The sequence below is a fragment of the Choloepus didactylus genome (assembly GCF_015220235.1).
Source record: "Choloepus didactylus isolate mChoDid1 chromosome 11 unlocalized genomic scaffold, mChoDid1.pri SUPER_11_unloc2, whole genome shotgun sequence".
Classification (NCBI taxonomy): domain Eukaryota; kingdom Metazoa; phylum Chordata; class Mammalia; order Pilosa; family Megalonychidae; genus Choloepus; species Choloepus didactylus.
Window position 1 is genome coordinate 1,414,479 of NW_023637579.1, and position 16,665 is coordinate 1,431,143.

The 16,665-nt window shown below is 38.3% G+C and overlaps 1 protein-coding gene across 3 annotated transcripts in view; it reads right to left on the reverse strand.

The window, feature by feature from the left end:
• The window catches only part of LOC119524545 (zinc finger protein 596-like), a 48,322-nt gene extending 36,814 nt beyond the window's left edge, over positions 1-11,508 (reverse strand). For all 3 annotated transcript variants that reach the window (XM_037823233.1, XM_037823232.1, XM_037823231.1), the window contains exon 1: positions 11,266-11,508. The gene's annotated coding sequence lies outside the window, so the exon portion shown is untranslated. The remainder of the gene's footprint in view (positions 1-11,265) is intronic.
• Positions 11,509-16,665: the final 5,157 nt, after the last annotated feature.

The following is a 16,665-nucleotide window of genomic DNA, read 5'->3' on the forward strand; positions in this document are numbered from 1 at the left end:
CTGCTATGTTCTCAGCCCCACCCTCCTCAAGCATCTGGGTAGCAGCCAAAATCTCTGTCACCTCCAGGGCACAGGCTCAGCCCCCTCAAAACACTGAGGTGGTGACCAGACTGTCCCCAATCTCAGGGAATGTGCTCACCCTCTGTGAGGCCTGTGGCAGCAGCACTCTCCTAAATAACAGGGAGGAAGGCCTGCCTTCTGCAAACTCTCTCTTTCCATGTGCATGGGTGAGTCTGCTCTCCTGGCTCGACTTCAGACCTCAGTTCCTGTGGTTCTGCCTTTGAGGTTATTTTTCCTTCAATCTGTCCCTTTTCTCTCCCTTTCAGTCCAGACCAGCAGTGGTTCCATTCATACAGATCTCACAGAAAATTCGTTGGTTTTGCACGCATTACACAGGGTCCCAACCATCACACAATAGGACTCTCCACAAATCCTTTCTGGATAACTTCATCTCCAACCCTGATATAAACTGAAATGGCTGACTGGTTCCAGGTTTGGTTAAATCTCACATGGGGCACTATTCTCTGGGGACTCACTTTTCAAAAGCTCAAAACTTTCCAAACTATCAGTTTTCAGTTTTATTCCCAAGATTTCAGTTCTCAGATTATCCCTTTCCTCTCACATTTTACTCTAAGTTGCAAGGAGAAGCCAGGGTGCATTTTCCACATTTAGAATGGAAATTTCCTCAGCCAAATATCCAAGTTCATCATTTTCAAATTTTGTCTTGCATATGACACCAAAATTCAATTTTGCCAAATTCTCTGCCACTTTAAAACAAGGATCACCTTTCTTCCTGTTGGCAATGACACAGTCATCATTTCTGTCTAAGGCCTCATCAGAAGTATCTTTAGAGTCCCTACTTCTACCAACAGTCTCTTCAAAGCAATCTAGGTCTTTTCTATGATGCACCTTCCAGTTCTCCTAGAATCTTCCCCTTATCCTTTATAAAGCCATTCCAGCATTCTTGGTATTTCCATCTTGCAGCCCCCCACTTCTCCAACAAAATTTGTTATGGTTTCCGAAAGCTGCAGGAATGCAACATACCAGAAATCGTTTTGCTTTTACAATGGGAAAAAGGGGAATTTATTAACTTACAATCTACAGGTCTTAGGCTGTGAAAATGTCCCAATTAAGGCACCTACAGGATGATACCTGTACTCTGAAGAAAGGCTGCTAGCATGTGGGACACCTGGGTCACAGGGGAAGGCACATGGCTGATGTCTGCTGGTCCTTTGTGCCCAGGTTTCACTGCTTTCAGATTCTGGTTCTCTGAGTTTCTGTGGGTCCTCTTTTAGCTTTCTGGGTGTTTCCTCTCTTAAGTTTCTTTGGGCTTTTCTTGTCTTTTATCCTCTCATAAAGGACTCAAGTGAGGGGATTAAGACCCATCTTGAAAGGGCTGGGTCACATCTCAACTGAACCAGAAGGTCCTACCCATAATAGGTCAGAACCCACATGGATGGGTTAAAAGAATGTGGCCTGAGGCAGGGCAAGATGGCAGACTGGTGAGCTGTATGTTTTAGTTACTCCTCCAGGAAAGTAGGTAGAAAGCCAGGAACTGCGTGGACTGGACACCACAGAGCAATCTGACTTTGGGCATACTTCATACAACACTCATGAAAACGTGGAACTGCTGAGATCAGCGAAATCTGTAAGTTTTGTGGCCAGGGGACCCGCACCCCTCCCTGCCAGGCTCAGTCCCCTGGGAGGAGGGGCTGTCAGCTCCGGGAAGGAGAAGGGAGAACTGCAGTGGCAGCCCTTATCGGAAACTCATTCTACTGATCCAAACTCCAACCATAGACAGACTGAGACCAGACACCAGAGAATCTGAGAGCAGCCAGCCCAGCAGAGAGGAGACAGGCATAGAAAAAAAACAGCACGAAAAACTCCAAAATAAAAGCAGAGGATTTTTGGAGTTCTGGTGAACATAGAAAGGGGAAGGGCAGAGCTCAGGCCCTCAGGCTCATATGCAAATCCCAAAGAAAAGCTGATCTCTCTGCCCTGTGGACCTTTCCTTAATGGCCCAAATTGCTTTGTCTCTTAGCATTTCAATAACCCATTAGATCTGTGAGGAGGGCCCTTTTTTTTTTTTTTTTTTAATCCTTTTTTCCTTTTCTAAAACAATTACTCTAAGAAGCCCAATACAGAAAGCTTCAAAGACTTGCAATTCGGACAGGTCAAGACAAGAGCAGAACTAAGAGAGCTCTGAGACAAAAGGTAATAATCCAGTGGCTGAGAAAATTCACTAAACACCACAACTTCCCAAGAAAAGGGGGGTGTCTGCTCACAGCCATCATCCTGGTGAACAGGAAACACTCCTGCCCATTGCCAGCCCCATAGCCCAGAGCTGCCCCAGACAACCCAGTGTGACTGAAGTGCTTCAAATAACAGGCACACTCCACAAAACTGGGAATGGACATTAGCCTTCCCTGCAACCTCAGCTGATTGTCCCAGAGTTGGGAAGGTGGAGCAGTGTGAATTAACAAAGCCCCATTCAGCCATCATTTCAGCAGACTGGGAGAGTCCCTACACAGCCCAGCAGCCCAGAACCGCCCTGGGGGGACGGCACTCACCTGTGACATAGCACAGTCATCCCTTAACAGAGGACTGGGGGTGCCCAGCCTGGAATAGGGACCCACTCGCAAGTCTCAGGAGCCATACGCCAATACCAAGGACTTGTGGGTCAGTGGCAGAGACAAACTGTGACAGGACTGAACTGAAGGATCAGACTATTGCAGCAGCTTTAAAACTCCAGGATCTCCATGGAGATTTGATTGTTAGAGCCACCTCCCCTTCCTGACCACTCAGAAACACGCCCCATATACAGGGCGGGCAACACCAACTACACACACAAGCTTGGTACACCAATTGGACCCCACAAGACTCACTCCCCCACTCACCACAAAGGCAAAGCAGGGGAGAACTGGCTTGTGGAGAACAGGTGGCTCATGGACACCACCTGCTGGTTAGTTAGAGAAAGTGTACTCCACGAAGCTGTAGATCTGATAAATTAGAGATAAGGACTTCAATTGGTCTACAAATCCTAAAAGAAACCTATCAAGTTAAGCAAATGCCAAGAGGCCAAAAACAACAGAAAATTATAAAGCAAATGAAAAAACCAGATGATATGGATAACCCAAGCCCAAGCACCCAAATCAAAAGATTACAAGAGACACACCTAGAGCAGCTACTCAAAGAACTAAAGATGAACAATGAGACCATAGTATGGGATACAAAGGATATCAAGAAGACCCTAGAAGAGCATAAAGAAGACATTGCAAGACTAAATAAAAAAACAGATGATCTTATGGAAATTAAAGAAACTGTTGACCAAATTAAAAAGATTCTGGCCACTCATAGTACCAGACTAGAGAAAGCTGAACAACGAATCAGTGACCCGGAAGATGACACAATGTAAAATGAAAGCATAGAAGAAAGAATGGGGAAAAAAAGTGAAAAAATCGAAATGGACCTCAGGGATATGATAGATAATATAAAACGTCCGAATATAAGACTCATTGGTGTTCCAGAAGGGGAAGAAAAGGGTAAAGGTCTAGGAAGACTATTCAAAGAAATTGTTGGGGAAAACTTCCCAAACCTTCTAAACAACATAAATACACAAATCATAAATGCCCAGCAAACTCCAAATAGAATAAATCCAAATAAACCCACTCTGAGACATATTCTGATCACACTGTCAAACACAGAAGAGAAGGAGCAAGTTCTGAAAGCAGCAAGAAAAAAGCAATTCACCACATACAAAGGAAACAGCATAAGACTAAGTAGTCACTACTCAGCAGCAACTATGGAGGCGAGAAGGCAGTGGCATGATATATTTAAAATTCTGAGTGAGAAAAATTTCCAACCAAGAATACTTTATCCAGCAAAGCTCTCCTTCAAATTTGAGGGAGAGCTTAAATTTTTCACAGACAAACAAATGATGACAGAATTTGCTAACAAGAGACCTGCCCTCCTGGAGATACTAAAGGGAGCCCTACAGACAGAGAAACAAAGAAAGGACAGAGAGACTTGGAGAAAGGTTCAGTACTAAAGAGATTCGGTATGGGTACAATAAAGGATATTAATAGAGAGGGGGAAAAATATATATGACAAACATAAACCACAAAAAGACCACAAAAGACCTATATAGTGAAAACTACAAGCAACTGCTAAAATAAATCGAACAGGACCTAAAAAAATGGAAAAAAATACCATGTTCATGAATTGGAAGATTAAATATAATTAAGATGTCAATTCCACCTAAACTGATTTATATATTAAATGCAATACCAGTTAAAATTGCAACAACTTATTTTACAGAAATAGAAAAAACAATAAACAAATTTATTTGGAAGGGCAAGTTGCCCTGAATAACCAAAAATATCTTGAGAAAGAGGAATGAAATGGGAGGTCTCACACTATTTGACTTTGAAGCATATTACAAAGCTACAGTGCTCAAAAAACAGCACGGTACTGGCATAAGGACAGATATATTGACCAATGAAATTGAATTTAGTGTTCAGAAATAGAAACTCCACACTACAGACAATTGATCTGAGGCAGTCAAGGCAAATCAACTGGGACAGAGCAACCTCTTCAATAAATGGTCTTTGGGGCAGTGCACATACATTTCCAAAAGAATGAAGATGACTCCTATCAAACTCCTTATACAAAAATTAACTCAAAATGGATAAAAGACCTAAACATCGGTGCTAACACCATAAGACCCTTAGAAGAAAATGTAGGGGTATTTCTTAAAGATCTTGTGATAGGAGGTGGTTTCCCAGACCTTACACTCAAAGAGCGAGCAACCAAAGAACAAATAGACAAATGGTATCTCCTCAAAATTAAACACTTTTGAACATCAAAGCACTTTGTCAGAAAGGTAAAAAGGCAGCCTATGAAATGGGAGATAATATTTGGAAACCACATATCAGATAACAGTTTGATATTCAGAATATATAAAGCAGTTGAACAACTCAACAACAGAAAGACAAATAACCCAATTTAAAAATGGGCAAAAGACATGGACACTTTTCTGAAGAGGAAATACAAATGGCTCAAAAGCATATTAGAAATGCTCAACTTCACTGGCTATTAGGGAAATGTAAATCAAAACCACAATGAGATATCATCTCACACCTAGCAGAATGGACATTAGCCATAAAACAGTAAATTACAAGTGCTGGAGAGGATGTGGAGAAAGAGTCACACTTATTCACTGTTGGTGGGAATGCAGAATTGTGCAACCACTCTGGAAAACACTGTGATGGTTCCTCAGCTATTCCACCGTTAGGTATATATTCAGAGGAACTGAAAGTTAACATGAATGGACATTTGTAAAGCAATGTTTACTACGGCATTATTCATGATAACTAAGAGATGGAAACAGCCCAAATGTCCATCAACAAATGAGTGGATAAAAAACCTTGGTACATACACATGATGGAATATTACACAGCTATAAGACAGAAGAAAGACATGGAACATATAATAATGTGGATGAACCTTGAGGGCATTATGTTGAGCGAAGTTAGCCAGAAACAAAAGGATAAGTACTCTACAGTCTCGCTAACATGAACTAACATTTATGAGCAAATTTGAGATTTAAAAGCTAACACAGGTTATCAGCAGATAGAAAGAGGGTAGAGATGGGGCATTTGATGTTGAAGGACACATAATGTTCAGCAGGATTGACTGTATAGATCCAGAAATAGATAGCATAACACTGTGTGATGGTAGCATAATATTGTAAGTACACTGAACAAAGATTTCCATGAGTAAAACGGAAAGAGGTGGGTTAGGGACATGTATGTCACCTGAGGTAAAGACAGAAGATAAGGACTGGGACTGCTTAACTTTGGAAAAATTGGAGTAGTCAATGATTGTGACTAAATGTACAAATATAAAAATGTTCTTGCATATGGGAGAACAAATGAATGTCAACCATGCAGAGTGTTGAAAAGAGGAACATATGGGGGGAAAAATATAACCAAAGGAAACTGGAGTCTATGCACATTGTAATATGCTTCCATTAAATATAACAAACGCAGTATACCAAAGCTAAATGTGTATGAGAGGAGGATGTAAGGGAGGGATATGAGATTCTTGCTAGTGGTGTTGTTGTCTGACCCTACATCTTCTTGACCAAAAGGGGGATGTGAAATGAAACAAAATAAAGTTTCAGTGGCTCCAAGATTCCAAATTGAGTTGAGCGGTCACTCAGGTGGGCACTGTTAGGCACTATAAAGATAACCCTTTTTCAGTTTTAATGTCCTGGAATACCTAGAAATAAATACCTGAAACTATCAAACTGCAATCCAGTTGCATTGACTCTTGAAGATGATTGTATAACAATGTAGCTTACAAGCAGTGACAGTGTGACTGTGAAAGCCTCATGGATCACATTCCCTTTATCCAGTGTATGGACAGATGAGTAAAAAAATGGGGACAAAAACTAAATGAAAAACATGGTGGGAAGCAATGTAATTATTTTAGGTTGTTTGTGTTTTCTTATTGCTTTGTTTTTGTTTTGTTTTAAATGTTTTTTATTGTTTGCTTTTTAGTTTTTTGATACTTTAAAAAACAAAAACAAACAAAAATAAAAAAAAATAGGGTGGGGGATGATTTGGGAGTTCTTTTTTACTTTAATTTTTTATTCTTATTTTTACTTTTTCTGGTATAAAGAAAATGTTCAAAAAATAGATTGGGGTGATGAATGCACAACGATATGATGGTTCCATGAACAGTTGGTTGTACAGCACAGATGATTATATGACATGTGAATATCTCAATAAAACTGAATAAAAAACAACAGAGAATCAACAAAGCCAGGAGTTGATTGCTAAAGAAAATGAATAAAAATGATGGACCCTTAGCTAGACTGACAAAAAAAGAGGATGCAAATAAATACAATAAGAAATGGGAGGGATGATGTTACAACTGACCCCACAGAAATAAAAGAGATCACAAGAGGATACTATGAGCTACTGTATGCCAACAAACTAGAGAACTTAGATGAAGTGGACAACTTCCTAGAAACACATGGACAACATACACTGACAAAAGAAACAGAAGACATCAAAACACCAATCACAAAAAAAGATATTGAATCAGTAATCAAAAATCTCCCAGCAAAGAAAAGCCCAGGACCAGATGACTTCACAGGTGAACTCTAATAAGTATTCCAGTAAGGATACCAGTCCTGCTCAAAGTCTTCCAAAAAATTAAGGAAGGACTGCTATATGTCATTCTATGAAACCAACATCATCATACTACCAAACCCAGACAAAAATACTACAAGAAAAGAAAACTTCAAACCAATCTCTCTAATGAATATAGACGCAAAACTCCTCAACAAAACACAAGTTGAATCCACTAGCACAGTAAAAGAATGCTACCCTATGATAAAGTGGTTTTTTCCCCAGGTATGCAAGGAAAGTTCAATACAAGAAAATCAATTAATAAAATATACCACATTAACAAATTGAAAAGGAAAAATGACAGAATCATCTCAATGCAGAAAACATATTTGATAAATCAAACATCCTTTCTAGATAAAAACACCTGGAAAGATAGGAACTAAAGGAAATTTCCTCAACATGATAAAAGGCATATATGAAAAACCCACAGCTAACATTACACTCAATGGGAATAGATTGACAGTCTTCTCTCTAAGATCTGGAACAAGAAAAGGAAGCCCATTCTCACTATTGTTATTCAACATTGTGCTGGAAATTCCAGCTGGAGCAATTAGCCAAGAAAAAGAAACAAAAGGCATCCAAATTGGAAAGGAAGAAGTCAAACACTTGCTCTTTGCAGATGACAGGATCCTGTAGTTAGAAAATTCTGGGAAAAAAAAAACAGAAGAAAGCAACTTCAGCTGATAAATAAGTTCAGCAACATGGCAAGATACAAGATCAACACGCAATAATCAATGGTGTTTCTATAAATTCTAAATGAGCTATCTAAGGAGGTAATGAAGGAAAAAATTCCATTTACAAAAGCAACTAAAAGATTCAAGTATCTAGGAATAAACTCAAGCAAGGACAAAAAGGACTTGCACACAGAAAACTACAAAACATTGTGGAAAAAAACCAAAGACGACGTAAATGAATGGAAAGACATTCCGTGTTCATGGAGTGGAAGGTTAAATAAATGTCATTGAGATGTCAATTCTACCCAAATTGATCTACAGAGCCAACACAACATCAATCCAAACCCCAACAACTGGCTTTGCAGACCTAGAAAACCAATAATCAAATTTATTTGGAAAAGCAAGGTGCCCTGAACAGCTAAAAACATCTTGAAAAAGAAAAATAAATTGGAGGTCTCATACTTCCTGGCTTTAAAACATATTAAAAAGCAACAGTAGTCAAAACAGCAAGGTATTGCCTAAGGAGAGATATACTGGCCAATGGAATCAAGTCAAAAGTTCAGCAAAGACCCTATCATCTCCAGCCAACTGATTTCTGATTAGGCAGCAAAGTCCACTCACTGGGACAGAACAGCCTCTTCAACAAATGCTACTGGGAGAACTAGATAGCCATTATCAAAAAGAATGAAAGACAATCCCTATCTCATTCGTTACACAGAAATTAACTCAACATGGATCAAAGACATAAAACAACAGAGCTGGGACCATATAACCATAAAAGAACTATCTTAAAGATCATGCAGTAGGAGGTGGTTTCCTGGACATTACACCCAAACCAAACGCAATGAAAGAAGATATCAAAGGACTTTGTCAAGAAAGTAAAAAGGCAGCCTACTCAATGGGAGAAAATATTCAGAAACTACTTATCTGATAAGGGCTTAATATCCAGAATATATAAAGAAATCCTAAAACTCAACAACAAAAAGACAAACAACCTACTTAAAAAATGGGCAAAAGACACGGATAAACATTTTTCCAAGACGAAATACAAATGGGTTTTCTTTTTTTATGTCTATTAGTTTTCATTTGGGGGCAATGAAAATGGTTGAAAACTAAATGGGATGATGATTGCACAACTAAGTGATTATACTGTGATACAATGATTGTATACTTTGGATGGAATATATGGTAAATGAATAGATCTTGATACAATTTGCAGGGATAAAATAGCCAAAACACATGGAAAGACACTTATCCAAACATGAAATACAAATGCTAAAAAGTTTATGAAAAAAATGCTCAACATAACTAGTTGTCAGGAAAATGCACACTGTACCAGTTTGTATATATTATGTCCCCCAGAAAAAGCCATGTTCTTAGATGCAATCTTGTGGGGGCAGATATATTAGTGGGGATTAAGTTGGAACCTTTGGATTACGTAGTTTCCACGGAAATGAACCACATCCAACTGTGAGTGATAAGTCTGATTGGATAATTTCCATGGAGGTGTGGTCCCACCCATTCAGCATGGGCCTTGATTAGTTTACTAGAGCACTGTATAAGTTCAGACAGAAGGAGCAAGCTTCCTACAGCCAAGGGGGATGCTTTGAAGAATGCACAGAAGCTGAGAGTAGCTGCAGATGAGAGACAGTTTGAAGACGGTGGTTGAGAGCAGACTTTTGCTCTGGAGAAGCTAAGAGAGGACAGATGCGCCAAGAGCAACTGAGAATGACATTTTTGGGGAACTGCACCCTAGAGAGGAAAGTCCTGGGAGAAAGCCATTTTGAAACCAGAACTTTGGAGCAGATGCCAGCCACACGCCTTCCCAGCTAACAGAGGTTTTCCGGACGCCATTGGCCATCCTCCAGTGAAGGTACCCGATTGCTGATGTGTTACCTTGGACACTTTATGGCCTTAAGACTGTAACTGTGTAAACAAATAAACCCCCTCTTATAAAAGCCAATCCATCTCTGGTGTTCTGCATTCTGGCAGCATTAGCAAACTAGAACATGTATCAAAACCACAGTGAAACACCATTTCACACATACAGAATGGCCATTACCAAAATAACCAGAAAACTACAAGTGCTAGAAAGCATATGGAGAAACAGGTACAGTTATTCACTGTTTGTGGGAATGTAAAATGGTGCAGCCACTCTGAAAGACAGTTTGATGATTCCTCAAAAAGCTAAGTATAAGTTGTCACAGGATCGAGCAAGCTCGTTATTAGGTATATACTTGGAAGAATTAAAAGCAAGACACGAATAGACATTTGCACACCAATGTTTATAATAGCATTATTCACAATTGTCAATAGATGAAAACAGCCCAAATCTCCAGAAACAGATGAGTGGATAAACAAACTGATATATACAAATGATGGAATATTGCACAGTAGTAAGAAGGAATCAAGTCATCATGCATGCAACAATGTGGATGAACCTTGATGACATTATGTTGAATGAAATAAGTCAGAAATAATAGAACAAATATTCTATGGCCTCACTAATATGAACTAACTATAAGGAGCAAACTCTGGGAATTAATTTCAAGAGCACAGATTATCAGGAGATAAAGAGGGTAGAAACTGGGCAATTCATGATTAATGAGTACAGAATATTTAATAAAGTTGAGTGTATAGGTTTAGAAATGCAAAGCACAATACTATAAATGTAATTATCAACAGAGCTGAGTGTGAGTATGGTTGAAAGAGGAAGACTAGGGTCTTGTATGTCACCAGAAGGAAAGCTATAGGAGAAAACACGAACGCCAAGGTTACAGTCTTGAGGTGAGGTGGCCTTTCTATGCTCTCATTTCCACTCTGTGTGGTGGGAACAATAAGACCTACCTATTATTTAACCTTATAACCCTTGATCCTGAGACCACCCCCCCTCGCCGACGACCATGAGTGGCAAGTTTTATTAACTGACAGAATCTGTCAAGTTCATTACCCTCTCTTTGCCTAAAGTTTCTCATCTACCAATGTGAATAACAATTATGACTATTTCCTATGTAATATCTTGTGAGAAATAATGAATTAGTACATTCTAAGTATTTAGAATTTTGTCTGATGTACATTAAGGTCTCCAGCGAGATTTATTATGACCTGATAACCCTCCTATGCTTTGAAAGGAAAGGTTAACTCCTCTTTGGGAAGTTTTTATCAACTTAGAAAAACGCATGCAAACTGATAAGACCCATAAGGAAGAGCTGAACTAGCAACCCAATAGACCTAAGTACCTTCAGTCACTTAGAATATGTGAGCGATTGCTCACAATTTTCTTAATACCTACTATCTTTTTAAATCTTAATGCATTATAATTAGAACAGCAATATCTATACAAATTAGTTTTCATAAATTGAATATAAATTAACATAAATAAAAACTTTTACCTGGTATTCTCGGGCGGGTGCTGCCAGCGCACTCCCCCGCCCCACTCTAGAGGAAGGGCGGCCAGGGTTCACACGGCCCGGGTGGCAGCCGCCGCGCCTCTGGGAAGCCCTCCGCCCGCAGCCGGGCCAGCGACCAGCTCCCGCCAGCCGACAGGCGGCCTGCGGGAACGACGGACTCTCGAGAGCTCAATTACGAGAGCCTGAGCAACGGACTCACTTAAGTCGCCGCCGCCATCTTACTTGCGTCACTGCCGCATGGCGTGCCCCAAGCTGTTGCTCCCTTTGTGATCTCGCGTGATCTGAGAACTGGCGGAAGTTCCCGGGAATACGGAACTCTCGCGATGATAGGCCTTTCCCCGGGTAAAGGGAAACGAGGAAGGAGCGCACCTCCGCTGTAGTCGGCTTGCTCTCACCAGTGATATGTGGAGAAGAACGGCCGACCCCTTCCCGGGCTGAAGGATTGCTCAGCCGCAGAAGCACCGTCTTCCTAAAGTATCACGATGAGAAAAATGACGAAATAACCGCCATATTTCATCTATTTTAATATGCATGTCCTTTGCATTTTAACATGTTTAAAAAGTCAGTTTGTATCTAAGAATGAATGGTGTGTTCTTGCTAAATTTGGCAGCATTTTCTCTTTGCTAGTGACACAGCGATCAGAGTAGGTAGACCTCCAACCGCAGATGGGGCCTGTGAAACCAATCCGTCTGGAAGGGTCTGCAGGCAAGTCCCCCTCTCACTAAACTTTTTAAAAAGGCTCGGTGTGGTCATCTGTGGTTTTGGAAAAGCTGCTCTGTGCAATCGCTATGTGGTGGACCCAGTCCCAAGCTTGGAATTCAGTTTTCCAGCCAGGGAGTGGGGAGACTTAAGATTTGACAGAAAAGCCTTTTGTTGCTCTATTAAAATCTATTTTGCAGTTTTGAGTTAATAATTATTAGCGGATATCAGTGAATATGAAAACTACATGATGATGCCGCATGCATAAATTTTCCTTCTCTAAAATCTGCCAGTGGTTTTATGTTTTACATTTAAAGAAATGATCTATGCAATACAGGGGATCTAAAGTTTTCTAACATATTAAGGCTCAATTTTAGTGTGTCAAATTGCCCTTTTCATGAAGCAAGGGAAGATGTAATATTGGGTAAGTAGTTAAAGAATTTAGTTTTATTGCTTCTTATCCATGTTTCAGGTCTGTGCACTCATGGGTAAGAAACTGTCAGAGAAAGGAGAATCTAACTGCAATTGCTCTATAAATCTACAAAGTCTATTAACTTGACAATACCAAGTTTGTATATTTTTATTTTTAGTTACTGCCTCTTAATTTTGGAGGAATACTCTTTATATTGATTTAAGGTGCCTTTTTACATTTTCTCAGACTATAGAGGTTTTTCATTAAAGCGTTTATTATTTTCTTTCTAGGCTACATCTATGGAATGGACATATCAAGATTTTTTTTGTTGTTTATTTTTCTTTTGTAGGTTATCTTGGGATGTTATGGTTATTTGGAACTCTTCTCAAATATTTGACATCTAAAATCTTTGGCATTGCAGATGATGCTAATAATGAACTATTTGAGTTATTGAAGTGCTACTTTTTAAACCAGATTCCAGGATAAAGTCTGCCCACTTATTATTTTATCTATTTACTATAAAATAAACTAAATGTGACTCTGTGTAAGTATTTTCCAAATTGAATTTTCTTGACACAATTATTTTATTTTATTGATTTTTCTATGTAACAAAGATTTTTCAAGTTTAAAGCAAAAAACCTTTAGACATTGAGCACAATTTTAAGTGTATACAGCCATTTTTCTCTGGTTCTTTATAATCCATGTTTGTAATAGACACCATATTCAGAGCCTTTAAACTGAAAATCATATAGTCCTGCTCTCTCTTTTTTGGTTTTTCCAAATTTTGGGTCAGTAATCATAAAAGTTTTATTTATAGGGCTTCATGTACAATAGGATTTCAAAAGAGTTTCAGTATTTTCCAATTTAATCCAAGTTGGTCTTATTCAGAGAAGACAATTTCACCCTTTGGAAGGTGAGTAGAATCAAAAACAACATGAGAAGAATTCTGGTTTGTAATTTTAAGGATTCTTCCTACCCATGATGGTTTTCCTATTTTATTTTAGTTTTTTTAAGTCAACATGTCCTAAGTCAGGAGGCTCTCAAAGACATAATAAAAGATAAAGGAACGCAACAACCAAAATGGAAAGTGTAAAATATATAACATATCTTTCCTGTATTCATTTTTATTAGCTGTCTTTCTTCCTTCTCTAACATATCAAAGGTGTGATTTTTGAAACTGGATTCTCTGAACTCCTGGTATGTTCAAGGGCTCTTTGTGGGGCTCATCTGCAAAGATGAGGTGACCCTCCCTGGCAACCTCTCTTTCCTCCAGAGCAGCTTCACTTCGGTCTCTCACATATTGGACGTTTGCTTAGATTTTTCTTCTGGACAAGGGAATTGTTTTACTTAATAAAGACTGAAAACACCTGAGGTATTATATAGATCCTCTAAACCCTATACATTTTTAAGACTATAAAACAGTAGTCTCAAATGCATTTATTTATTCATCCATTCACTATGTACTGCCTGCTCTGTGCTTGGTAGTGGAATGCATGCTGGAGATACAAAGCTCAGCAAGGTGTGGTCTAGCATTTACCGTACAGTGTAATGAATTCCATGATAAAACTAAAGTACAAGTGATGTAGGAATCCACAGGGAAGGCTTCTGGAGGTAACTGTTGAGATGAGAGCTTAAAATGGGATTAAGTCAGCCAGGATGTAAGCATGCAGGAAAAAAAGTGAGAGTCCACGTCCCAGGTTTATAGAATCTGCCTCCTCACTGGAGGAAGACAAGCCAGTTAAGGAATGGATTCAGATTAAAGTGAACATTGTCATTTCTATCACAGTCTTATGTTGTACATGGGCCATAAAAAGTACTGCAGACACAGTTACTTCCAAGTTAGGAATAATTTAGTTGTAAATGTAAAACTTTAGATTTTGTAATAGTGTTCAAGGACACATGGTAAGGCTGCCCAGTTCATGAGAAGAATTTTCCATGTAACCTTTTCTATTAGGACAATTTCTCAATATATTCCTATTTTCCCATCCCTGATCCTGTCAGTCATTTTTTGTAGAAGCCTAGTGAGCTGGAAACCATAGATAAAGACTTTCAGTTTACAAATTGTATCTGACTCTATCAGCAGTGAATTCTGGAGACTTTAACAAACCTTCACTCTGAAAACACCTTGTTCTTTCAGCAGAATGTAGCATTTAAAATCATGGGCTCTGGTATCAGACAGGTCTAGATTCAAGTCATAATGGCCATTTTTTACCTGTGAGATTTTCAGGTAATTTACCTAAATAAAAAGCACTTGCACAGAGTGGTGTGGGGTTACTACTTAATAAATATTGGCTGCTGTGTCATCGTTGTTTATTGTCATGAGAGGATGTTGAATTTGTTAAATGTCTTTCTGCATCACTTGAGATGATCACATGGGTTTTCTTCCCTTTTTTGTTAATATGGTGCATTACATTAATTTATTTTCAGATATTAAATGAACCTTGCATTCCTGGGATAAATCCCAATCAGTCATGTTTTGTCATCCTTTTTATACGTCACTAAATTTGTTTTCCTTATATTTTCTTAAAGATCCTTTCTGTACCTGAGTTCATGAGGATATTGGTTTGTAATATTTTTTTCTTGTGACATCTTTTCATGGCTGTGTTGTCAGGGTAATACTGGCTTCAAAGAATGGGTTGGAAGTTTTCCCTCTGAAACTGTTTACATGGGCATGGTATTATTTCTTCTTTAAATATTTGATTACATTCATCAATAAAGTTATCTGGCCTTAGGATTTTGCTTGTAGGAATATTTTTAATTGCTCATTTAACACCTTTACTTGTTTCTCTTTCTTCTTGTGATACTTTTGGTGATTTATATCTTTTCTAGGAATTTGGCTATTTCATCTAAGTTGTCTAGTTTGTTGGCATATAGGTATCCATAATATTATCATCCTTTTAATTTCTCTTGAGTTATTAGTGTTATTCCTCCCCTCATTCCTGATTTTTGTGAACTTTGTCTTTTCTCTCTCTTTTTTTCCCCTTGGATCGTCTAGCATACCACTTAATTTCTTTGACTTTTTCAAAGGCACATTTGATTTCATTGATTTTCTCTACTATCTTTCTGTTTTGTATGCCATTGATTCATCTCTGCTCATTATAAATTCCTTCCTTCTACTTGTTTGGTGTTAGTTTGCTATTATTTTTCTGGTTCTTAAGGTGAAATGTTAGATTACTCTTATGAGACTTCATTCTAATATAAAGCTGTGCATTTCCCTCTCAATACTGCTTTGGCTGCGTTTCATCAGTTTTTGCTGTTTTGTTTTTGTTCCCACTCAGTTCAAGATAATTTCTAATTGCCCCTGTGATTTCTTTTTCACTAATAGGTTATATAGATGTAGGTTGTTTAATGTCCAGATATTTGGGGGTTTCCCTAATTCCTTTCTGTTATTGATTTCTAATTTGATTCCACTGCATTTAGAGAACATACTCAACTATTTTAAAATTTATTGCAAGCATTTCTTGGCTTAGCATTTGTCTTGTTAGTGTTCTAAGTGTGCTAAAAAAGTGCCTTCTGCTGAGTGAAGTGTTCATAAATGTCAGTAAATCGAGTTGGTTGATAGTGTTTTTTTGTCTCTTCTATCTCCCTGCTGTATTTCTGTCTAGTTTTTATCAGTTATTAGAGTGAGATATTAAAACGTCTGTGATTCTGGCATTGTTTATTTCTCTTTTCAATTCTGTCAGTTTTTGCTTTATGATGAAGGGACTCTGTGGTTAGATGCACACATTTATAATTGTTATGTATTCCTGATGAATCACCCTTTTTATGAGTTTCCCTCTTTGTCTCTAGTAATATTTCTTGCCTTAAAGTTAACTTTGATATCTCTGAAGATTGAGACAATGATGAAATGAGAGGGAGGAGTAGCAACAGACAAGAGAGGATTTAACAAGGGATAATGATTACTGAATCTTTATATAATTGCTTTTTAGACTCTAGGGTATCAGAATAACTAGAAGGAAATAACTGAAATTGTGGAATTGTAGCCCATAACATTCTTTGAAATTTGCTCTGTAGCTACTTGTTAAATTGTAATTTGAAAGTTATCACTTTTCTGTATATATGTTATATTTCACAATGACAAATGTAAAAAAAGTCAGCTTTCTCCGGTATTGACTATAGTTTTCCCAGCTATAATAGTTATTGTTTGCATTGCATATCTTTTTCTATCCTTTTACTTTCAATTTATTTATGTTATTGAATCTAGGGTGTCTGTTGTATACAACAGATAGTTAGACCTTACTTATTTGTCTATTCTGACAATATTTGCATTT